Raw genomic sequence first — 26,365 nt, forward strand, 5'->3', positions numbered from 1 at the left:
GGATGAGAAGTCATTGGGGGGATGAGAAGTCATTGGGGGGATGAGAAGTCATCACGGGAATGGGAAAGTGCTGGGGATGGGAGCAGCCACAAAGGTGACCTGGCCCGACTGGGAAAAAGGCTGACAGAAAGAGTCTCCTAACAGCCTGGCAGAAGAGAATGCTTGCCAGCTGCGGAACCGGGCCTGGCAACCTGCAGCAGCCTTGCAAGGCGCTGCTGGCCTCCTGCAAGTGCAGCCTAAGTGCACCTAAGAACCAGAGGCTTCCTGAAGATACCACCACCAAGGGCAAAAGCAAGCAACTAGAAGAGCAACGGGCTGCCTGAGCAGGAGGAATTGCTCTGGGAAAGGTGCCATTCTCAGAGACTACGAAGCACCGGTGCCTATCGCTGCTCTCGGGAGAAACACAGAAATCAGCAGCGTCTTCTGGCTGATCAGAGGAGGTGGTGTCCTATGCCCTCTTCCGTCTCTTTGGATAGAAAAAGGACTCCTTTTCCACCCAACATGGAGCGCCTCTCTCCCTCCGAACTTCCCGTGCTGCACAAAGTGCTCTTGCCTACACGCCATCCAAAACCCACTGAACCTTTGCTGGGGATGCCTGGCTGACTCCCAACTCCGTGATGGCAGTCTCACGGCTCTGAAGTGACGCTTTGTTCTTGATTCCTTGGGGCCCACTCCTGGGGTCGGGCTCTTCCCAGATGGCTTGTCTTCATTAGCCTGATACCTCTCTCCACGCTTGCCTTTCATCACAGAACATCGCCTAGTGGTGATTTGTGGTCAGTGGCTGCCCACGGTGTTGTGGAGCCTGCTTCTCTAGAGACTTTCAAAACCCACCTGGACGAGTTCCTGTGTGGCCTGATTTAGGTGTTCCTGCCCCAGAAGGCGGATTGGTCTAGATGATCTTTCACTGTCTCTTCCAATCCCTGACATTCTGTGACCCTGTGAAAAGTTCACCCTTTAAAAAGAAGGACAGGTATTTGCAGAAAATGCAGATCCTGATGATATCAGTTTGCCCTAAAACACATAACCTTTTGCTTGAAGATTTCTTTATGTGGAGCTTTCACATTCATTTCATGAGTGCCAATCCCATGGAGCACAGACAACATCTTATTCCACCCCATTACTCTCAATACCATAGTACAAATTATTTTCTCTTCCCTCCTTTACCACCAAAACCACTAGTGCAATGACCATGCATGCTGCCAAAAAAAAAAAAAAAAAGAAAAAGAGTTAAATTAGGAGTATAAAGCAGCCCAATGTTGCAGATGGCCTTAGGAGTCAATCAGATTTCTTGTTTCAATCATCTGGGGGCTAAATTCTTCCACAGCAAGCCCAAAGCTTTCTCGGATAAGCCAGTACAGAGCTGTTAATAATAAAAACACAAGGTTTCAATGAATCAGAAGTAATATTTTGTCCCATGTAAACTTACCTTTTAACCACAGAGAAGTTATACCACTTGTTCTACCAAACGCCTTTCTGTCCTCTGAAAGGCACCAAAGTCCCATCCAAACCCTTCCCCACAAAGGAATCTTCAGGTAAATTAAGAAATGGCTGACCCTCTGAAAGCCTGCCTCCCAGAACTGCAGATCACGTTTGGGTGCTATCTTTGAACTGTTATTTTTCAAGATTAAGTGACTTCATTACACTGTCTGTTCCCTTCCATGCCAACTATTTTTTTCAGCCTTCTTGAGAGTTTAAGTCCAATTCTTCAGCCTTGCAGCTCTTCCACAAGGCAAAATAAAGGAGCAGGGCAGCATCTCTTGATAGCATCTATATACAATGCCCGATATTCGCCTGTACATCACCTGTCAAAACTGTCAAGTCACCTTTTGTGCTTTGAAACCTGGTGCAGCCAGCTTAGAGGTCACATCAGAAAAGTCCTTTCTCTTGCTGTGACATTTCCATTGGTATATAAGAACAAGAAGCAATCAAACAAGAACTGGAGGATACTGTTCTCCCACAGACATCATACAGATTTGATTCCCTTTCAGCTGGAGAAAGAAGTTGAGGAGACGGGCACTGAGGACAATCCGACATCTGCTTCCATTAAAGGAAAGACTAAAAACTGGACTTCAACATTAAAACAGAAAATAAATCAACCATGGTGGTCTGACAGTCATACCTCTGCGGAACGAGCCTCAGGACAAGGTCAAGCTGTGCGTGGCAGAGGGGAAAGCCTACCTAAATACATTCCATCGTGGTCTGGGGTGGATCCTTGCTTGACCACATCAACAGAGCCCAGACAGATGTCAAGCAACAGCCACAGCCTTGGCACGTGAGCTACAGAAGTTTCATTACCTACCCTTGTTACAGTGATGAGCTACACGATTACAAACTTCTGCTGCTGCTAGAGGAAGAGCAGACAACAGCAACTGCGTATCTGCCTTTAGAAACTGCTTAATCCAGGAATTATTGTTGGATTACTGTGCTAGGTGCATGTTAGTGGTGGGTTTTTGTTTTTACAAAATGTCACTTACTGTACAACAGTTTTTGCAATTTGAGTATTTGTATAAGAAAGCAGCTTCCACCTGATCCACTTGGTGATCATATACCTATTATATCCATTAATTAGCTTTAGTTTTCCTGGCTAACAACCCCCGCCCCCATCTGAGCAAAATCAGTGAGGCTAAGCATCCATGCACTGCTTGAAAACAGCCTTCCCAGATCTATTTATGACAGCGTAACGACAGAGTTTGGGTGCGAGTCAAAGCTCCATATGTACTCTGTTTCTGGTTTTTGGTTCTGTTCTTACAGCAGCTCGGATACATGGTGACATGTTTAATATTCCATAAGCTGCAAGTGCTGAAGCACCGTGAGAAGGTTCAAGGTGATGAGAAAAACTTCCAAAGCCTTCAAAGTGAAACACAATTAAGCATTTACCTCCAGATTTCTCACAACCTGAGGGAAGAAAGCTGCACGCAAACCTTTCTCAGCCAGCCATCGGTTTCTCTCTGTAACCTTTTCTATCTGTTTTTCACATTACACACTGTGAACATTCACATTGTTCTTAGTGGCCAACTTCAGGTGAATCCCAAGCGGCTCCACAAAACCTCTAAAGCACCCAGCAAGTCTGACATGCTGCCTCCACGCCGCAGTTCAGAGTCCTCCGCCCCACCCCCAGGGATGTAGCAGACCATGATTAGTCTAGGCTGCAACAACCTTCATAGTTTAGCAGCCAGACCAAGGCGTGAAAACTGAAATTAAGCAGAGACAAGGCAACTCCAGCCCCAAGAGGCCTCCCAGAGCCAGGAGCCTTAGGTCGGGGTCACAGCTTTTCAGCCAAAAGCTCAGAGGGTGCTCGGAGGCAGCACCCTGCCCACGAGGCAGAGCAGCTTCACAGGCGGTACGAGCCGATGTGCCCGGGACAGACCTGCAGCTCCCCAGGCAATGGGGAGGCACCGAGCACAAACGTTCCCAAGCTGTTGCCACCTCCCTGCTCCCATGCACCGCATCCTGACCTTGCCTGGTGCTCGCCTCTGACCACGTCCCAGGAGGGAGGACAACGCAAGCCAAAGCCAGGCTTCAGCTACCTCCTGGGGGCTGCAGGAGACAGACGAGCTGGTTAGAAGGGGCAGGGAGCCCTCAGCACGATCACAGAATGGTTTGGGTTGGAAGGGACTCAAAGCCCATCTAGCTCCAGCCCCTTGCCACGAGCAGGGATGTTTCGCACCAGCCCAGGCTGCCCAAGGCCCTGTCCAGCCTGGCCTTGGGCACTTTTGTGGTCCATACACACCAGAAGTGTTTTAAAGACTGCTTAACCCATTTAACATCTACTTACCCTCAAAAGACACGCTCCTACTCCATCCATCAAACCCTCTCAGTCGCTCCAGGCTCTAGCGCTCATTTGACCTCTCAGCAAGCCAATTCAGCTACCAGAATTGAACGGCTTTCCACCAGGTTCCTGAGCTGAATCCCTGCTGAGAGGTTAAAAAAGCCTCGGAGACAGCCTGAGGAAAGCTACAGGTGGATGCTGTCATCCTTCTCAGCAACAGCAAGCTGTCACACTGCCGTTCTGTTAAATGAACAGTTAGGAAGCTTGCAGACAATTGGGCATTATGATTCCTCTAACAACTCAAAACAGACGCATGTTTGAGGAGTTCAGCTACTGAAAATTACCAAACAGGGAAAGCGCTTTTTGTATCCTGCATAATAGCAGCATGCCAAGAACATAAAGGCTTTCCTTTGTGTTAACTGCAGTAGCAACAGCTTTCGCTAGAACCACAGCCACATCTTCCACCCTCACACGTTTTTGAAATGCTAGGATGTGGCACAGCCTCCCCCCCCTTCCCGCTGGGGGAGGCTAGGACAGGAGACGCTGAACTTCAATTATTTAGTTGATGTTTCAATTCAATGTAATATTTCAGTTATCAGCTTCAGGTAGTAAGCAGAATAATTCAATACCATCTCCTTTTTGATATCTAGAATATACTTAAAGGAGGAGCTTGTTGTGCAAGGATGACAGCATCGGGCGACAGCAGTAAAATCCAGCAAGTAGCCAGCGAGCACAATGCTCACAAGCTCATTTTAGCAAGGCCTTACTGTAAGTATCATCACGCACTGGTTCTGAAAATTACTGAAAGTACGAGCCTGATACAAGCAGCACAAGGGGAAAGGAGTTTGAAGCATTACTGTGAGTACCAGCCTCACACCTCACTAGAAGAGAAGGATATTCAAGTCACCTCCCCCTTAAGCTGTGTCAAAACGTTGTGGGAGGCATCTAGAATTTCTGAAAGAGCACCAAAACAAAGGCTAACACATGCTGGAATCCCTAAATGAGGCGGCTGGAGCATGTGCACCATGTCCTGAAGCATTTCTGGTACTAGATAATCATCATTTCCAGCAGAAGCATCTCTAACCTAAACCAGCAGATACTGAGACCTGAAACCCTTGGCAGAGCTGTACTCCTCCACCCCACACGCACTTCTCAAGTACAGATAAATAAAGCATTTCTAATGTCTAAATCTAAACCTATTGAAAAAAAAAAGTTTAAAATTGTTACCCCTTGTCCTGTCTTTGTACTCCATAAAACACCAGGGCACTCTTTCCACCCACCACTGAAACTGAGGCAGGAGTCGGTTTCCCTTGGAACTGTGAAATAATCAGCCCAAAGACCAAGGGCTGACCAGAGCTTACCTGCAGGTACATGAGACACCTTGCTGACAGCCACAATTCATAGCAGGATCTGCACGGCTGCAGAGCCACCCGACAGACCCAGCCCATACAGCCCTAATTGCCCAAGCCATGTTAACCCTCATAAGGCAGCTCTACTTCCCTCCTCCCGGCCCACCTTAAAACAACACGTTTATGGAAACGTTAAAAACCACGGAAAAGGCCTCGTAGCATACCACAAAAAATAAGGATCCATCGTTGCTAAATGAAACTGCAAGGCTTGCACCGGGTTCTTAGCAAGAAAATGGAAATCATGCTGACATACAATTGTTCCACCCCCGGGTTCGCCTTCACACATTTCTTACAGGTCAATTTTAAAGAATTAAGTCTTGTTCAGCTAAACATCTGGTGGCTGTTGCTAGAGGAAACAGACTATCTGCAACATTTGAGCAAAAATAATGAGTTACATAAAAGCCAGACCGCATAAGGAAGAGCAAGCGTTTTGCCAGCCTACGAATCTCAAACATTACATGAAACTGTGTGTTTAATTTTGGGGTTAGAATATCATGAAGTTAGCCTGTATGCATTACAAAAGCAATAAAGATTCAAGTTTTTGCTAAGTGTATGGAAATATCGTGCTGTATTGTAATTAACCTTCTGGCTAGCAGCTGTCCTACAGACCTTCCTTAAGCGGGCTGCTAGAGACAAGTTACAGCTCGGGGTGGACCAGTTCAGCTCCAGGCATTTTCAGGCTCAGATCAAGTCTGTACAAGCTGAAGAGTTAAACAGGATGGTTTTGGTCCTTAACAGTTTGAGTTAGGCCCCCCGTACTTAGTGGAAGAATCGTTTTCTGTAGCTGCTGGGCACCTTTTTGGTCACTGTCCCCTTGTCCTTCTGGGTGTATCAGTGCTTCACAACCAATATCCGACAGGTGAAGCCACACCGTGCCGAATTAGAGGTGTGACTATAGAAAGAGTTCATAGCCGAAAAGGAACCCTAATGGCATCACCATTTGAGTCCCCAAGACACCTTATAAGCTTACAGGTCTTTGATACAGGCTCTGCAGATCACGAAGTCCCGCAGCAGGGGAGGCAGCATTCCCAAGAACATCTCAAGCAGCGTAACTCGAATATACTGGAATTGCACTTCACATTATGTACCTTTCTACAAATAGATATTGCTGTTCTTTGAGGAGAGCTTCAGCACTTAAATAATCCAGAAGCCTGATGGATGACTAATACAACTAGAAAGCTTTGCATGCAGAAGGATATTTTAGCTACCACACATCATCAGGATGACTCTCAGTGCACAGCCCCAGAGCAGCAGAGGCACCTATGGGTTTCACTGCTGTCCCCCTTTCTGGGCATCGAGGCTCAGGCTTTGGGTCCAGCTGGGTCGCGTTGGTATTGCATGGAGAAGTCCATCTGCAACCCACCCCAATCGATTTGATGGCACAGTACTGTCTGGCACAAGCCACCACTGGTCCAGGTCCACCACACACCGGCACATACCGCATCTACTACAAGGCAGAAAGCCACTCCAAAGCTCCACTTCCTGAGCGCAGCGGAGATGTGCCACACAAGCAACTGCTCAATCTGGGAATTTCACCATTTAATCAGCTGCTGTTGCTCCTGTTCATCCGTGCCACGTGGGATAAAGTCTGCTCCTAAAGCCACACTCCTCAAACTTGAGGTGGCACCGCGGGTTCGCCAAGCACGCCGGAGGAAAACAGGGCAGGCTGGGGAGCTAGCCCCTCTCTTGTACAGCCAAAGCCTGCTTTCACAGCATAGACACACAAGCAGAAGGGCCTGGCACAGGTTTCACTGGAGCTGGGAAGTCATGCTGGTGTGCCTCTGCCTGGGGATCCCGGCAGAGGGAGTGTGCAGATGGAGGCTCCCTGAACGGGTGAGGTGCTGGCTTACAGAGGAGCACGGGGAAATGAAAGTCGTGAAATAGGAAAACCAGAGCTGGTTTAAGTGTTAAAATACACAGAAAGAGAAGACAGGAGGCAGGAACAGGATACAAGCGTAGGCAGCTCAGGAGCAAAATCTGTGGCTGAGACAGCAGTACTTTTCAGTGTCTTGGAACCGATAAGGAGTTTCAGTAATGCATTATCAACAATCAGAAAACAACATGCACTTGGGTCCCCTCAGCATCTGATCTCACGTTCGCATTGCCTAGCGGTCTGTGCTAAAAATCTACATCTTTGTGTCAGTGGCTGAACAGAAAGCAAGCGAGGGAGGAAAGCTAAACACTGCGAGCTGGGCAGAAGCTTCTCTCAAGCTGAAAAGCACACTATGATCCCAAACCCCACGGAAACAGTTTCATCTGATAAAAAAGTTCTCAATATCCCAGACTTCTTGCAGGCAGGGAAGAAGAAAAACAAGCCAGTGACTTCTGTCATGAAAGAAACCCTCCACAACATCACATCAACAAAGTGGGCTGCTTCAGACTCCAGGGGCTTGCTTATCTTTAAGACAAAAGAATTTAAAAACGAAGCAGAGTCAGATGCCTACAGTCTCTGCTGCGTTCACACGAAGATATTAAAAGCGCTGTACTGCACCAGCCCGAATTGCTCCCAACTAAAGACTTTTCAAACGATTAATGGCACTCCTGCTACTGGCACCAAAAAGAGACAAATCAGTTTCAGGGATGAAACTGCATAATAATTGGACATACTGTACACAAAGCAAAATTGAAAACTGATTTCTCCTCCAGGCATGAAGCGACTGAAAGCATCGAACTATCAGCCACTCGTTTGTTCCCCCCACCCCCACTGAAATTACCAAAAGCCAAAAGTTTATTAGGCTGTCTACACAAAGTTTAACTACACAAGGTTTAAAATGAAAGTTACAATTTAGAATAATTTGGTTTGTGAAGCCATTTTGTTCAAAAGCAGAAGCAGTACCCCAAAAGGATGAGACCATTAAGATCTGAAACCGAAGGCCCAAAGCATTTAATCAGAATTACTTAGTCTGCACTGGCTTACGTTCAAACAACAGAAAAAGTGGTTTGTTGCCTTTTTTCAGAAGCCCAGAAAGGAAACTGTAGTGCCACTTTCACTCCTGCAGTACTCATTACAAACACCCCATGCCAAGCAGAGGCACGTTGCTCTCTCAAGGTCCTCTTATCAAACCAAAACACTTGCTTTTTTCTTTTGATTACTTTCATCACCACCACCTGTTTTGTGAAATCAAGGTATCTATCCACACTGACGTCAAACACCCACCTATGAACGTTATTTCCTTTCCTTTCTCTGTTCTGGAGAAGAAAACTCACAGCATCTTTTGAGTTTTCTATTAAAATTAACTGATGAAACGAGCAGAATAGGCAACGCAGCCCATATTTTACACGTCACACCAGAACAAATGCTCATTTACAAAGCACATCAATTCTCCTCCTGGTAACAGAGTTAAAACACTTGTCTAGACTCTTCAGCTCCTCACAAAAGACTCTGGACTCTCCCTGGCTATCCTGCCCCATTTACTTGTTGGAGATATTCATCGCTGACAGGCAGCATTGCAGCTACCTAGTTTCCAGCTCAACATGCACATTTCTAAAAATAAAGCTAGGGGAAGTAGATCAGAGATGCAAGTTCCCAGAGAAGTTACTTCAGGTACAAAAAATGCTGGCAAAACTGAAAGAAAATACTAAAGAGGAAAGGAGGGATAGGAAGTGAACTACCTGCATTTGGGTCTCCTGGCATAATTCCACAGACTTCATAATTAGATACTTGGGAACAGAGGTAAGAGCTGCATGCTAAGACCCTCCAGAACATGAAGCCATACGGTACTCACCACACGTGTTGCAATTCACTTCTTGTGTTTGCTATCTGAAATCACAGGGCAGGAAGTGCTGGGGCATAGGAGCAGCGCAGCAGCTAGCCAGTCATATCTGTAATGAATCTGGAAGGCAAAAAGAAAACGTTTTAAAAAATATAAAAGCAACAGCCAAAGCTAGCAGCTTCCAACCTTGCTTTATTCTGCTAAGAAATAAAAGCACGGTTTACAGTTTTCAGTTTAATACAACTGCCATGCACACTGCAGGAGAAACTGAGCCAAACAGCACTTCCTACAGAAAAATTCTAGTATTTCTTCTTACCCCCGTGTCTGGGCAAACTAACAGCCTTCTGTGCAATACCATGAACTTCAGTTCAGAAGACAGCAGGGTTTTCTTAAAATGCAGAAGTTTCTGTCTCTGGAAATTCTGCCTTTTGTTTTTAGTAAACTGCATTTCCCCACCTTGGGAAACAGGTTCCCAAACATGCAGCAGCATCCGTGGGCTGACTACACCTCGTGTGATGCTCCAGGCAGTTTGGTCAGCACAAGAGGCTTTGTTTGTTTGCACCTTTTTCCTCAAAAAACCAGCCTCCAGTGCATGTAGTCCCTGTGACAGGGAGGTGAAGGTTGAACCAAAATGAAACTGTTCCAAAATATTTCTGGAAAGCTCTGCTTTGAATGAGCAAATCCAGGTTACTCTGTTCTGCATTCAAAACTTAGGTGTTTAACTTCCTTTGGAGAAAGAGCATGGGCCATTCTAAGCAAAATCATGATTTTAAAAGCAACTTCAAGTTCCAAAAAAACTGACAGTCCACTCAAAACAGGCCCCGAAACGCTGCAGTGCTATGTCAGACTCCCTTACACATGATGCTCCACAATGGGCTACAAGCAGCCAGGCTCCCTAATGTCCAGAGGCATGCAAAGCTAGCACTTTTATTTTATTTTCATAACTACTACAGGAGGAGAAGTTTAAGGGTCTATACGGCCCCCTCCACCTGCTCGCTCTGTAGGCACATGGGGAGAACTGGTCCCCCTACCCTGGCCACTGCAGAAGTAGATGCCTGTCACTTGGCCTGCACTCTGCGTCAGCCAGGAACGTATTTCTCCCGTTTCCAACATCAAGTACAAGATACAAAGTCATCACTGAGCTGCCAGGAGGCACCCCTTTGACCAAAGGGCACACGGTTTTGGTCCCCCTCTGCCCTGTACTCCTATAAACCTGTGGTCAGTCCAGCCTAAGTCACGCACGCGTTCCTCCAGAGGCGTTCACCACCTCTCTCCTCGAGGAGCTACGGGGATTGCTCATCGGCATTGCACGGGACTTCACAAGTCCCACTGAGCTCACAGCAGGCATCGTTATTAATCCTCGCCTACAATTACCCAGCACCAGCTTGTCAATGAAGCCACGCAGGCGAGGAAAACGCAGCACAGCCCAACCCCCCCAGCGCACAGCCATTCCAGTGGAATGAAGAGGCGTGAGGTTGAGTACGTCCCCCAGTATTTTACTGCAAAGCACGTAAGGCAAACTTCAAGTAGAACTGTTTTACGTCATTTGACCAGGCCAAAGCAAGGAAGAACCGGCCAAACTCGTCCCAGTCCAAGCCCTACAAGCAACAGAAAACCCTGAGTCCTCTATTCACAGCAGAGGAGGGGTTGCGGTGTCCTCCGGTCACTTGACAAAGTACGGAGCAGCACTCCTGGGCAAAGGGTAGGAGCAGCCCATTAACACGGCAGTCCACGTATTTAAACGCTGAGCACCTTTAGCCCAGTGAAGCTTGCTCTTTCACCACCTTGAACGTGCCCTAGTTAAACTTACAAGGAAAACAGGAGCAATGCACTCAAATTCCTAACAGGGATCATTGACCAAAGACTGCCTCGGTATCTCCACCGAAATACCAGCTTCTACTGAGAACTGGCATCTCCCAACAAGGAAGCTAGACAGAAGACTATTAATAACCTGCTCCACACCACGGTGATTTACTTTAGGAATAAAACTAACTCAATCATTTCACGCTCTGCTAAGGCTAAAGTTTGAACCAGCGGTTAGACATTATTCACATTCTGCTTGAAGAACAGGAACCCTGGCACAGTACAGAAGAGTCGAAGTACAACGTAAGAAGATCCCCAGCGCAGGTCCATCCCTGCCACTTCCTGCTGGCAAAGCCAAGTTACAAAAATCCGTCCCCACCTCGCACAAGACATTTGCTAACAGACCTTTCGACCTGCAGCACAGCAAACACAGCTCCTGCCGTGTTCACAGCACCTCCTCAGATGGACTCCAGCCTCCTAGGAACATTTGAAGCTCAAAAGATGGAGCTCATTTTCCAGCCTTAACCCGGCCACGCACCGACGGTGCTGGGCTCACCCAGAAGTCCTGTCTGGAGCACGATCACTCAAGCAACGTGTGGAGGACCCCGGAGCTCACGGCTGCAACACACATTAAACCAGGACTAGAAGCCAGCAACCTTGTTCAGCTGTTAAGCGTGGCACAAAATTAAGCCACCTCTTGGAGAGAGAAAAAGCAATGGTTAACAAGCAAGAATATGTGGAACACCCGGTCGGAGCACAAGTTTATCATGGTAATGAGCTCCAGCCTTTCCACGTTCAGAAAGCCTCACGGCCCAAAACCTAAAATTATGCAGAAGACAGGTGAGTGCATCTGTTCTTTATGGGAATGCTGAGGCTGCTACAGAAAGAAGGAATGAGAATGAAAGAGGCTGTCCAAAACCACAAACAACAAGGCAGACCCCTTCCAGCTTTTGACAGATAATTAAACTTTTGTGTGCTTAATTAGTACCTCCAGACACTTGGCGCACTTCCTGTGACATCTCCTTGATGGCACTAGCTATAGGCCTCAGGCTTGGGGACGTACATCTCAGCCTGAAAGCAACAGACCTTGGCTTTGCGTGGCCATGCAGAAGTAACGCAGAATCCTTCAAGCAGGACGCTCTGGTTCCCACCAAGCAACTCACTTCAGGAAGAGGAAACTCATTTTGGAGTGCCATGAGCAGAAAGATAGGAAGCATTCAGGGATGTGAAGCCACGTCTAGATAACATCATATTGTCTGGGCAAGCCCCATGGACACCCAAAGCCTCTTCTAGCTGTCAGTGAGAGGAAGAGGACACACCAGAGGTTTTCAGTATCACTAGATATTTTTCCCCAACACTTCTCAAAGCGAGGAGCAGTCAAGAAGCCAACTTTGCAGTTTGTTTTAGGTTCAGAGTCAAAACCAACATCCCTGAAGGCACCTCATGAATAGCTGAATTTGCTACCTTAATGTACATGGCCAGATCCTTCACCTCCTCGTGGGGCCATGGCAATCTGTGCAGTCAGAACCAAGAGATGAGATCTCCAAAGCGAGTTCAAGGCATACCGCTGACGCTGCTCGGCTCCCGGGGGAGGACCTCGCTTCCGCCACGGGGGGAAGATGACTCCACAAAACCCCTCCGTACAGGCGCTCTCGGGAAGCTGGTACACAGGTTTTGGATCTGCTGTACTCTACCTCATTATTCTTTTATTGCCAGTTAGCAGCACAAAGCTCTATATAACCCTGGGAAAAACACACACTTATCTTTAGGCTTGAGGCTTCTACAGCCTTACAAACCAAAGCATGGGAGCAATAGCAAAATTTGGGCCTAACGGCTGTACCCCCACTGCCACGTCTTTACACCATCCAGCACTGCAAAAGGGTAGAAAGGCTCCAGGGGCACTAGGAGGGAGCAAAACCTCAAGGGCAAACACACCGCTCCAGCGCTTGCATCAAGTTGGAACAAGGAGAAATTTGACTGGTCACGTGCAGAACTTGTAGCTCCACAGGAACAAGTGCTTAACTGGAGAAGTCACCCATCAGACCTGGATCGACATGCATTTCAGTCAGCAGATTTTTAACCAGAGAGCTCCACACCCACAGGGAGAAACAGGGCTTCTGTAGGCCACTTGTGGTGCGCAGGAGACTTCTCAGGAGACCTCAGCGCTGTTGGACAGTTTGGGCTTAAAAACCTGGAACATTTCTATTCCAAGTCAAACACAGAGGTGTGCAAAAGCTTTTCCTAGAGAAAGGCTCGCCTTCCCGACTAGAAGACGTCCTTTCTCTTCACAACAGTGAGCAATCTGCAGGTACACACCGCGCTCCTGGTCTTCACCCCGGGGCCCCGTATTACACCCTCCTCTCACACAGACCTTTAGCCAGAGCTATTAAAAGAAAACCCGGGACACTTAAAACAGCAGAGATAAACCCCAGATGTGAAGTTCCAGAACCTGGAAATCTATGGAGGTTTCTGAAGCCTCCGCAGGTACGAAGGACCGGCAGCGGCTGGGGGAAGGCTCGCAGAAGGAGAGCCCAGGAGCAGGGAAAGAAGAGGCCAAGCACACGTAACGCCTCCACGCACCCCGCCAGCTGCCGCCGCGCTTAGTTCGGGGCCTTCCCACCTCGGTCTGGCCTTTGGTCTATTCAGCACCGCTCAGCACAGCCTCCTCGCAGGCATAAAATCCACCACATAGATTAAATAAGCAGCATTGTGAGCCAGCTATCAGTGAATAATTAGCAAATACTGCTTATTTATCAGGAGATATTAAAACCTACGCCTAGCAGACATAAAAGCAGAAGAGACTCAAGCTGCACATTAAGGCTGTCTGCAGAACGTGGAAAGTAGCTGTGTCAAGAAGAAAAATCTTACCTTGTCAGGTATTTTCCTGTCTTTTCACTAGAAACAAATACTCGCATTCAACACCTGGAGAAGAGCTGGGCACACCGCTCTCAGCCTTAACCACTACACTTGAAGCAAAGCCCCTGTGTGGATTCAGTAATTTGCAAACTCCTCTCTGAATACGGCCCAAAGCTGACATCTACATTTATTCTGCTCAACTGGAGAACAAAAAGTCAGCTTTTATTCTGGCACTGTACTTGGGCAGCGCTCAGAACAGTATTTATTGTCTGACACCTAGGTAAAAACAAGTTATAAAAACACACTGCTGCTTGCAAAGCCTTGCAAATACCATTCAACATCTCTCTCTTAATTCCCTCAAGTCTCATGAGTAGCCCACACATTTCAAATGTAGCAGAGTACGGCAAGCAGGTCTCGATCTCGATTTTCCCTTTACAAAAGCAGAACAGCAACCAAAACTTTGCGTTACACTGCAGCACGCCGAACTGCAATCTCTGCACACACGAGCTGCAGACAGCTGCTGAAACCTGCACGTACTTCTAATAGCCTGTGCAGCAGGAAGCCTACATTTTGTTAGCAGGAAAGTGCTGAGGACTTCAAAACTGATGCCAATGGCCTGCGTGATGAAAGGGAACAGAACGGTGCCATGAATAAGTCAAGGAGACCATAAAATTCAGAGAAAACAAGCAAACAAGTTCAGATAGCCCTGCTTACAGCACGTGAACATCATGAAAGGAAATTCTTTAAATCTTGAATCACTCAGAGCAGTGCCCTGCTTACTCTAAATTTCATTAAGTGAAGTTTTCACTGCCTATACTTCCTTGAGGTGTTCCCGACAGGCAGCTAGACCACACATTTCCAGTGGCAATGAATCATTTGGTATTAGGTGGTTCAGTGACACCTCAGCCTGAGCGGACAAAGATGTTACAGCCTCATGGAAGATGTTCACACAAATAATTGTATTTTATCCTTCAGACACCAGCCTCTGCTCCTGAAACCTTGACTTGCTTGACACAGCCTCCAAAGCTGGAAAAATTAAAACGGGCAAAGCCCACCCAAGCAGTATTTCACTTCTCGCTTCCAGATGAGTTAACCTTCCCCCCAAGCAACTGCAGAAGCTGTGCAAGAAACAGGAGCCTGAAAGAAAGATGGTGTGTGGCTCCAGGAGAAACAAGCTCACACCCGAACACAAAACATCCACTTTTCACTCACACAGAGGCTGCTATGGAGACAGTTAGCTTGACAGCCCTATTCTGACGACAAAAATATACCAGAGTGATAGGTGAGAAGTTAGAACAGGGCTGCCCTCCTTGCATGTAAGGACCCAAATCAAGCACAGAGCAAAGAACGAGCCTCCTGTTTGGCCTCCCTGACGCAGCAGCAGAGGGCCACCCAACCAAACCACACCGATTAACGGTCTGAGCGCGAGGCGAGCTCAGAGAAAAGGACTGAAATGGAACATACACCTTGATCAAACACCTCTCTCGAGGTCCCTTCCAACCCCTACAATTGTGTGATTCTGTGACATATATATAGCCAGTTATATTTAGAAGTGGGATTTTGAACTTTCGTTATCTTATCAAAGCAGGCATTAAGGAACACTGATCACAATTGGTCTCAAGTGCCTCCACTCACCTGGCAGCTTCCTCTGAAGCGCCCAGTACCCAGATCTTGCTGTGTGTTACCATTAACCGAGTACATTACCACGCATACTGCTCAGACTTTGGATTTCCCTCCCCAAGGATCCCTCTCCAGGTTACAGAGCCAATATTCTCCTGGAGTTGCCAACATCCATACAAGGAGTACTTCCACTCCCCAGTTCCTCCTAGAAAGGGTTGCAAATCCCTCTGAATCCTACAAGAAATCATCCCAAACGTACTACACAAGTTCACACTCCTGGATTTCAATCCCAGCCTAGAACATGCGAGCACATATCAAAAGAAAAATTAAGAATCTCATCTAGTCCATTTTCTTGCAAGATGCCTTTGATTGACACCTGATGATGAGATACTTCTTCATGCATTTTTGACGAGAAGTGTAATCAAGCTGCTGGAGCACCTACCTCTCCTAGCTGTGATGATTTGCTCAACATTCCCCCACTTCATGCGCTGCTTCACCAAGTCATGAACACTCCTAATGCTCTGCGGCATAGCTGCCTGCTCAGCTGGTACTCCTCCTCCAACACAAACCAGTGACCCACAGGCTGCTGTCTGGGGTCTGCTCTCCCTGCCTGACAGGCTGAGGCCATGACCATGGCAGAGCAGAAAGCTCGCCACGTACTTGGGTGACACAGTGAGGTGACACCTTCCAGAAGCCCATGAGTCTCCGTGCATCAGCACTTGCGCTGCTCCTCAAGAGCTCCGTTCCAGCAGACTTCAGGTTCTCCACAGCTTCTCGTTCTCTCTCCTGGTTCTCCTCCTCCACTTGTTGTCTCCTTCCAGTGGAGGCCAACAATACAGTTAACAACGACTAGCCAGCCAGATGGCTTTATTAAGTGCCTGTCAGGTTGGAAACTTGTGATACTTCCCTCAGTTAAACTCACATAGCTGTGCCTAATGGTAGTTTAAAAAAATAAATCACTTGAGAACTTTAAGAGCCTACAAAAATAAATGCATGATACACTCTAGAAACCGGGGAGCTGTCTGCAATATGGAACTCACGCAAGGACAAAACACGATCTTGGAAGACAACTCAAAGCGTGCTCCCCACAAAACGCAGCAAACCCAAGCGCTGCAGCCACCCCGAGCAGAACTCCTGCTGGTTTCCCTCATCAGCCCGCTTGTGAAGGAGTCTGCCTCATTACAATAACAGGGGAAAAACAACCCAACCATACCTGGAGAGTTTTGTGCCAGGTTAGAGGTAGAGCAGCTCACAAACAGGTTTGACGAGCAGCAGAAGCAGCGCATGGGAAAGGCAGGACCCAAACCTCCACTTCTGGGCACAGCGCTCCGAGCCGCAGCCTTCGGGAGCTTACTGCTCCACCGCTGCGTGCTGCAGTCCCAAGCGAGGATTAAGCTCCGTGGGGGTAGCGTCTAGGTGCAAAGCTACATCGACAGCTCCTCGGATGCACTGAAAAGACCACAGGCACGTTCTCGCTGGTAAACGCACGCTTTGACAGACCAATTTCTGATTGGAACTAGATTTTTAGCAGGCGTGGATCAGGAAGCCAAGAAACCACAACAGCAATCCCCCGTTGGGCAGCCACGCCACGAGCACAAGCCAAACAGCGCTGGTGAAGTGTTGTGATCATTGCTGTGGGGACCTTACGTAATTCGTATGACACAGAGCAGGACATTAGTAGGTGCGTGCCTTGCTGGTTATTGTGACGACCCAGTTCTGGGCTATTAGCCCATCACCGCCTGCCAAGGAATGCCTGATTGTCTGCTGCTCACAATCCCACACTGGCAGAGCTGAAGAGAAGCATTATGATCACCTCCTCCCACTCGCTGCACAAAAAAGGTGGAATTTAAGGAATCTTCCCCTTTAAAGTGACCGAGAACTTCTTGTTCAGTCACCGAATTTGTCCCTTTTAAACATTTCTCCAGTTTCTACCCATCCCACCTTGAAATGCCTTTACACACACCACAGTATGCTGCGTGAAATCTCCGCTGCTTATGCACAGACGGGAGAGCTGCAAAAGCACCTCGAGAGCTCCCCTCCTCTAGGTATCCACGAGCCATCCTCCCGAGGTCTTTGCAAGCATTTTCTCCCCGATATTTCCAAAGAAGGGGGTTCACGAAGCAGGAATAGTTGAGCACTCAACAAGAAATCCTCTGCTGGTATTCTGTCCCTCCACGACAGCGCAGAGCAGGGAGCTCAGGCAGCTCCTGCAGCAGATCACAGATGTTGGCACGGACGTACCTGCCCCGTCCTACCAGCATTCACCTTGTGGACGGCAGGTTTCTCTGACCACTTTTTGAACACAAACTCCTTGAACAGTGAGATCCAGAGCTTCGTTGCCTGCTTGTCAAAGAAATGCTTCCAACCTGTAGAGGCTCAGGCATTTCAGATGCTCCACTGCCTCCAGCTGCCCTTCTCCGTGTGTTTCCCACTGAAGATGCAACAGGCAGAAACACACAACGCCATCCGTTTACACAGACTTTCATGCATCGAAATTCCTTCAGCGTTACTCAGTGACCGTAGTACTTAACCAGGTTAAGATTTCATCCCTCCAAAAAATTAAAACAACAACACATACTACCTGTAGCAAGCAAGAGACCAGCGTGCCAACAACAACCCAGTCAACGGCAGGGAGAACAGATAAACCCTGTCAGCCCCAAACAGCCGTGCCCTTGCCAAGGGTTTTGCCCACTCACCTGCAAAGAGTTTCTTTCACAAGCCAGAAAACCACACCACTCACTGCACTCCTGAACACAACGAAGCACAGCACACTCGAAAATCCTGTTCTACTTCCCAGCACCAGCTTCTCCCATTCCGCTGGCAGCGTGCTACCATCTGCAGAGAAGCGTGCCATTTTTCGGGGACGGCAGAAGAGCTCCAGAAACCCGACTATACGTTAAGGTAACCTCCTTATTACACTCATAGGATGAGCTACAAATTTACTTAGAATCAGCCGTAACAAAAAGCTATTGAGGTGAACACCGAGGATCAGGCAGGTAGCATACAGAGCTGGGCAGCTCTGGCACGTGCTGTACCGTGTGGATTTACCTCCTTGTGCAGAGCGAGACCGTCTCGCACCCTGACCACTTTTCCCAGAAGCTGGAATAATGCACTGCTTTGTACAGCTGACTTTAACCTCACCCTGAATGCAAATATTACCACTCACACGCTTCGGAAGTCGCACCCGTATGAAGGGACTTGGATTCAACTTCCACTTCCCATCCCTAATCTTCAGCGTAGCTGTCAATGAGAAGCGTTCATTACCAAGTAATCCCCACTACACACCAAGTCATCTCCGTCCCCTTTGAAGCCTTAATACCCATCGGTGAGGATCACTTTGTACCAGCAGATCACTTGTAGGCCTTCTGAACCGCATGCAGACACGGAATTACTGCCAGCAGCAGCACTGCGAGCAGCAGCCGATTATCCCACACAAAAAGCTTTCAGCGTCACTGATCCCCAAAGCTCTGTCCACCAGAGAAATCCAGCCTTTACATTCTGATTTAGGCATCTGTAGATGAGTGGAAAAAGTCCTTGTTGTTACAAGGTCATACCTAGCTTGCTAGAAGACTAAATTTAGCCACCTGTGCCTCAGGCAATTCTATTTGTTCTGGGAAGAAAGGATACTGGTGTTGAGCAGGGGTCCAAGGGTAAATCCCCTGGAAGACGTGACTCCATTTAATTGCAAATGATCTCAAAGCTATTAGCGGGGAGCCCAGTCACAATTCATCGAAAGAGGAGACACGTAACTACTACACAGAACTGGCATCAGGACGCTGCCACTGTTTTAAGGTAGGTTTGTTCAAGTGGCGTAAACCATCACTACGTTCAGTTTTAGATTTGGTAAGACAGGAGTTCAAGAAGGTTTAACAGATGGGGTTTCAGCACAAATGTATTTTAGAACACCTCCTTAGCAAGCATATTTCCGACTCTAACACGCCGTGCACCACGAGCGTAACGCCATGGAAGAGCTGATCAACACAGGGATTTCTCCGAGCTTTTGTAAATGTTACCAGAGACTGACTGAACAGTTTGCGAAGACAAGCTCCAGTTTACCAAAAGGTGTCACAGCAAACAGCTTTGTGACACATTTACTAATTTTCCAAGCCAGAAAGACGGGGATGACTCAGATCCTCCAGCAGCAGCACTAGCTGCGTTGGGTCTTCGGATCAGTATCAGCAGCAAGCCCACGGAAGCATCTCAGCGCTCAAGCGAGGTTCGAAGTCCAGGATCGCTGCAAGCGTTCGAGAGAACCTACACTCAAAATGAAAGTTAAAGAAATTGGTTTGAAGACTTCACTGAGGAATAGCTACACCATCTGGCTCAGCCCTGCTGGCTTTGCAGACCCTGAAGAACCTACTTTGTGCAAAACACGAGCAGGAGCATTAGTTCAATCACTTGATAGAACAAAATTAGGATTACTGAGATCACTGCCCCAAATCAACATGAGCGTAAGGCTTCTCGTGCTGGATGTTGAGCACGCAGGGCCCAGCTAGACACCCGTAAGTCACACTCCATTCCCTTGAGTCTCCGAGGACAGGAGGCTGCCTGAACATCCGACCTTCACCCCCGCAGCTCTTTGCACCTGAGCCCACCGCGGCAGCACCCCCAGCCAGGAGGGATGCCCACAGCCCGCCGTGATCGCCTTGTCTCCTTGCTGTCGAAGCTCTGTTTTCCGCAGAGACCAGGAAGAACAGAACAAGTGGTTCCAGCACACCACGCCCCAAACCATGGATCTCGACGAGTGAAGGCGCTCTGGCACACACAGTAACTGCTAACACAAGTGATAAAAAAACACCGAGTACCAGTGCTGTAGCCAGTAAGTCCAGACAAAAACAAAGGGCTGCGCAGTGGTTTGGAGCCTAATACCAGCTTTGAATCTCAACCACTGAATAACAAATTTCAGCACAGACACTCTGCCGGAGCACAGCACTGCCTAACTCTGATTTACCAGCACTGGTGTTGCATCTATCGCCAGTAAAACTGAAGCTTTAGCGCTGCCAACACTGCACAGAGCTTTTTCAGAATTAGAAACCTGTCAAAACCTTTCCAAACAGAGGACACCTGGGAAGCATTATCAGATGCCTAAGTGGCTGCAGGCCTGATCTTGGCCCCAGGATGATGATGCAGAGAACCCGAGGACCCCCAAACCATCGAACCTGGCACCGATGCTCTGGCGCTAGCTAAGCCAGCCGAGGTAATCCACACCCAGCAAGATGAACGTGTAAACAGGGAGCGAGCACTTTCTGGCACGGGGAAGAACCACACGGAGCATTTTGGAATTTCCTCCCAAAGCATCCAAGAAGTTGCTTAACACAAGTGCTGCTGCAGTCCCTCCCTCCCCCGGCAAAGCAGCGCGGTGCTACCTGGTGCTTCAGCCCTGCCAAAAGCGCTCTGCCGCGGAGCGACAGCAGGAGCCAGCCTCCATCAGCCTCCCGAAGGTGAGACCTTTGAAGTTTAACACACTTGAAAAGAGACAACTACAAAGAGCGCGGTCTCTGCCTCATTAAAGTAAGATGTTACAGGTTAATAAGTTTCATTTGTTCGCTCAAACTTGTTCTCTTAAGATCTAGGAAATAAGACGAAGCTGTAGAAGCCAGCTTTGTGCACTACAAGAACAGTTAGAAGGTACCTAAGGACAGCCAGAGCAGCTAGAGCAGGGCTGCTGCAGGACTTGGAATTAAGCAACTTGTACCAAATTTCACAGAAGCTGAATTGTTTCATTACACTTGCCAGAACTGTGACTGTCAATGGAACGACTTTATACTTTGTCAGCCCCATTTTACAGGACTTCCCCTCATTTTTATTTTTTTAACAGACCTAAATAAACAGAAGTCAAACCTACGAGGAATTCTGACTGACAAGGAACGAAGGCTTGAAAACCCAGCCAGACTGAGACACTGAGACTGCTTCACATCAGAACCTCACTGAAAAAACAGTCAAAGATTAGTAACTCGGTTCCTATTCCTCTCCTTGCCATGAGCAAGACTAGACGTATGCAAACAAATTGCCTGTAATGTTTTTTCCTGTAGTGCGCTCTCTTATTAATGTGAAAGGGAAAAAAGGGCTGCACATGAATGCACCCTCTGATTTGTAACTCAGTGGATGTGCAAAGGAACAGTTTGTTTGTTATTTCTGCAAACAGGACGTTACCCTCATTACAGGTGTAACAAAGGTAAGTATTTAAGAAGAAACTCACGCAGTTTTCAACCTCATAAGTAGGCAAGATTTACTGCCACCTAAGACATTTTCAATTATGAACTGAGCTCCACAGCAAATTGCTGAGATGGACGTTACCGTACCCTGCAACATGAAACCAACAGCTTTCAGAAATACATGCTTCAAGCAGGTTGGCTTCACAGAGTTTAAGGACGTTTCTCCCACAGCTTTCTTAACCTAACTGTGGCACTAAAATACTGATTTCTCATGAATTGGGAAAAATAGGAGTAGTTCTGCAGAGTACTGCTATTCCAGACATTTCTCAGCTTTATCACAAGCCACAGCCTTGTCAGGACTCATCAATATACATTAAAACACGCAGGGGACAGCAACAACTCAAGATATTAATAATTCTGTGGCCTTCTGTAACGTACCATGTGCTGTATGGCCAACTCACCTTACAAGACTACAGAAACACGACAGCTTCAGAAAAATGACTGCAGATTCAGGACTGCGAAGAAAACTTCATAAACAGCTGCAATTCTGCCAGCCTAAAGGAATGTCATAATATAATCATAAGGGAGAAAAAGAGGAGCAGGAAAGCAGAGGCAGACAGGAAAACAGTTTCTCCATCTCACAAACGAATCCCTCCAATTTCTGCATTAAATGCTAAGAGGAACGCATCCACGCCATTCAGTTGTCTTCCACAAAGCACAAACTGTCAGACTGATCTTCTGGGTAGAATTGCTGTCAACTCCTCAGGCTATTAAGTTATTATCTAGAAGAGATTTGCTCACAGACGAGCAAACCAAAACAGAAGATTCAGACAGGTAAGAGACACCTATCCATTTCTCAGAGCGAGCCTCTCTAAATAGATTTTACAGGAAGAAATGACATACGAAGAGCCAGGAGAAAATGGTGGTGATCTCACCCTGATCGGCAGTGTTTCAGTGCTGGTTTTGTCAACTGCCTTATTTCTATAAGTGGCCTTTCAAAAGGTAGACGTGTCTGATGAACCAGAAATCTGAGAGACATTTTAGCAAGGCGTTAGAATACCTCCTCCCTCTACAGAGAAAGGTCATGGGGATTTGGTATGAAGTACAAGTAAGGAGGCACAAGTCTGAGATTTTACCTCGCCATAGCATATCTGCGGCCTGTGCTCGAAGCCTCTGGTCTTCTCAGCTCTCTGCAGATGAAGACGACCACGCGATGACCATCATTTCCTCAGTGCCATGAGCCCCGCGTGGCTCCGGATGGGGCTCTGTCCAGCAGCCACCTGTGTCTGCAGGAACACGCTCTTAATAACGTCGGGAAGGAGCTGCTGGCCGTGGTCCACAGGAGCGAGCGCTGCTGTCGTATGAGGAAGGGGAGTTTCTGGGGGCCGAGAATGGGAAGCTGATGACCAAGAGTTCTGTGACAGCATTTCAAAGAACTGCTCCCACACTCAGGCTCCGACTCATTAGGAACTGAGAAGTTTTGGGGACAATTGGAAGAACGAGAAGTCTGAATGAGTCAAAATAGCACCAGGGTACTGGCACTCGAAATCAAGATTAAAGACTCCACTGACACTTCAGCAGAGGAGCAGAGAGCCAGCAGCTAGAAGAGCACGTGTCTGGGGATGATGCAGCTTTTGGGGGAAGAGAAGCTGATTCACAAGAACCTCATCTCCTCAAAAAAATCCTACCGGGATTAAGGTTAGTAATATGGAAATCAAAGCTAGAAAAAACAAAAACCAATATGGTACAAGTGACACGACAGAGTCAGGAACAGAGAGCAATTCAGAGGTATCTGAGCAGCCGCAAAGCAGGCAGCCACACCAGGCAAGTCAGAGTTGTCCTGAAGAGCAGACTAAATGGACACTGGGCTAATTATATTATATAAAATGAAGTCATGTCTCAGGAGCAGTTGAGTTGTTTTTTGTTGTTTTTTTTTTTTTTTCCTCCCCTGAAGGAGTGAGAGTACATGAAAGAGGCAGCTGATCTATCTCATTAAAAAAAAAAAGTATACTAAATAACAAGATCCTTCACCAGAGCTCTTCAGGGAACAAAACTCCCATGGAAAAAAAGGAAAAATTCTTCACATACATAAGCAACCGGTTTAAAAAAGGAAAAGAATTGGGAAAGAAACGCATCGCTGGTCAGTTCTGTAGCAGAGGGGATTCACCGCAGTGCTCCGCTCAACTCTACTGAGCTGTGCAAGGGAAGGCAATACCGAGATGACAACATTTGCTACCCTGAATAATTTAACATTAGCAGTAAATAAGAGCAATGACTCTAAGGAATTGCAGTAAAACCTCACGATACGAGTGGGTGATAGAGTCAAAGCACAGCACGCCAGGAACGACAAACTTCAAGTATGAACAGCGACAGAGGGAGCTCAGGCCAACGCCCAGGACCGGGACACCAGGGCTAAAAACAAAAAACAGCAGCACCGCAGCTTTTGATCACTGAGGAACAGGCAGAGCGCCTGTAATTACGAAGACAATAACAGGGAGTGAAATACAAATCCACGGCACGCGGCCTTTTCGAAAGAGGCACCTGCTGACGGGATGACCGGCCTCACGCAGTGCCATCCGTCCCCTCGGCAGCAAGGCTCTGGCACAGCCAGGAGCGACGAGGAGAGCGAGCAGGGGAGATGTGGAAAGGAAAGTCTGAGCAGAGCAGCACAGCTCAGACAGGACAAGAGGCCGCCAGGACAAAAAGCAGCTTCCTAAAATCCCAAACGTCGTGGGGAAAGCGAGGAAGGAATTTGTTCTGAATTTGCTTCTTGTCAGTTTTCTATTATTTTTTATTTATTAGACTTATTGAATTGACAACCTTGTTCTTGTTTTCTGTCCCTTCCTTGCGTGTGGGCTACACAACAAGCAGGCTACGGGCTCAGTGTCCAGCTTTGTGCCTCCCCGCGAAAGCCACGATGATTCAAAGTGCGTGGGCAGATCTGGGGAAGAGAAATGTGGAAGGGCACTGAATTCAAGCGTTATGACCTCGAAGTTCATAAACTGCTGGAATGAGGAAAAATTAGAGCATTATTTCCCCAGATTAGATCTGCCACTTTTGTGTGCTCCCATCCCTGGGCATCTGCTGCTGGTTCCCAGCTAGCTGGACGCTGGGCCAGATGGATCACCTCTCCCCTGGGGGCCCTTTTCGGGCATGATACAGGACTCCATCTGTTCACCTGAGGACGTGCAGCAACCAGTTGTTTCAGAAGAGCTGGAAATGAGTTTAAAAGATATCCAGCACAAAAAAAAAAAAAAAAGGTAAATTAGTCTAAGGTAGGCAGCAACTGGCCCTGGACGAGGCTGCCAGCTAACAATTCCCCTCGCAGTGCTGTTCTCCAGCCCTGGCTGCTGGATCCGTCTTACCTGAATACTTTGCAACAGCGACTTTGGCACAGAAAGTTGAATTGTTGGCAATGCAGAGAACTGGAACAGCATAAAACCTCCCATGGAAGAGAAATATAGATGGGATGGGAAGGAACAAGGTAAGGCCAGGTGCTTCAGGCTTTGCAAAAAGCTGGACTAGCGACTGGAAGCTCTTTAATCCGAGGGAAAGAGACGCAGGATATATGCTTTCTGCTGTGACCTGAGAGCCACCGAGCTGAAGGAGCAGTGAGAGATACGGGCACAAAGGCGTCATCCGTGACACCGCGCGGCATCCCCCTGAGACCTGCCCCCGCACCGCACGCCCTGCTCCGGCCAGTCATGTTCAGGGAGTAGTTTAGAGAAAACACGTGTGCAGCAGAGATCTGCAGGTAACCTGGAAAAAAACATCTGGGAGGCTGGTGCAGGCGGCTTGGAAGTAAGAAGCCAAGAACAGAGCGCTCTCTGGGAAAGCACTGGAGGAAAGGAGAGGTGTTTTCAAACAGGCAGCGTTGGTGCAAAGAGAGGGGCACGTACCGCTGGAAACAAGTTTACTGTAAGAACCTGAAGCGAGTTCTCCACCATCATGGACCAAGGATAGCAGAAGAGCTCTCCCACACGGAACAACACAGCAGGAAACCCAGACTGGCCTAAACCAGGGCAGGCTTTAGGTAAGCAACTGAAAATATTCTGCTAGGGGGACTCCCAGAGCAAGCTCTCCACAGGGCTGTGCCTTGTCTTCACAACCCAACAGCTCTTCCAAAAAAAGAGCAACAAGGAAAAGGCACCAGCTGGGCGCTTTGCTGAGTCCAGAAAAAGCGATTTCAGGGCAAGCAGCATTTGAAGAAACACTTGCATCTAAACAGAGCACAGCTACGTATGCAAGACGCGAGCGTACGGCACCGATTTTGCCATCTGAGGGTCTGATGTTTCACTAGAGTCAGCGCGGTGTTTGCCAAAAGGTTTCTGTGCCACCTGTGCTGGGTACCACCATGCCGGTACCAGGAACTTCAGTACCGAGAGCAGGCTTTCCTGGCCGTTCCTCACTGGTGTCCTCCAAGTTTTCTAAGCACGCCTTTCATTTTAAACCCCACTAAAGCACAACGACCTTTTGTTAGGCACCCCACGCCTACATCGCGGATCCTAACGGCGGCACCTCACCGGCGGTCACCGATACCCCCCCGGCAGCACCTCCAGCAGCCCCCCAGGCCTGCCCACGGAGCGGACCTCCGCGCATCCCGGCACGACGAGAGGAGCCCGCACAACAGGGCCGGAGCTCTGCCGCCAGCAGCGCTTCCCTGCGAAGGCAGCACCCCCAGGGCTCCGGCAGCAAGGACTCCCGGCTCCCCAGCCTCCGGGGCCGCGAGGAGCCGACCTCCCGGCCGCCGCGGCTCAAAGGCGCTCTTTGTGCCTCCGGGAGGCGGCCGGGGCAGAGCGCTGCCACCGTCTGACAAGGGCTCGGCAGGGAACAAAGCTTCCCCTTCTCCGCTCCACGGCTCGGGCTGCGCGGCGGGGGACGCAGGGGTGCGGAGGGGGCTCCGTGCGCGCGGATCGCGGCCGGCAGCCGGGCACCGGCGGGACCCGCGGCGGCCGGCGCCACCCGCGCCGGGTCACGGGTACAGGAGAGGGCCGGGGCCGGGCTCAGCCCCGCGGCTCGGGGACCGGCCGCGAGCCCCGG

The 26,365-nt window shown here is 48.4% G+C and overlaps 1 protein-coding gene across 2 annotated transcripts in view; it reads right to left on the minus strand.

The window, feature by feature from the left end:
* CSNK1G1 (casein kinase 1 gamma 1) overlaps positions 1 to 26,365 on the minus strand; it is a 100,197-nt gene that overhangs the window by 71,712 nt on the left and 2,120 nt on the right. For both annotated transcript variants that reach the window (XM_035335326.1, XM_035335327.1), the window contains one exon: positions 8,904 to 9,011. The gene's annotated coding sequence lies outside the window, so the exon portion shown is untranslated. Of the gene's footprint in view, positions 1 to 8,903; positions 9,012 to 26,365 lie in introns of those variants that run through there.

This window comes from Oxyura jamaicensis, chromosome 10 (genome assembly GCF_011077185.1).
Source record: "Oxyura jamaicensis isolate SHBP4307 breed ruddy duck chromosome 10, BPBGC_Ojam_1.0, whole genome shotgun sequence".
Classification (NCBI taxonomy): domain Eukaryota; kingdom Metazoa; phylum Chordata; class Aves; order Anseriformes; family Anatidae; genus Oxyura; species Oxyura jamaicensis.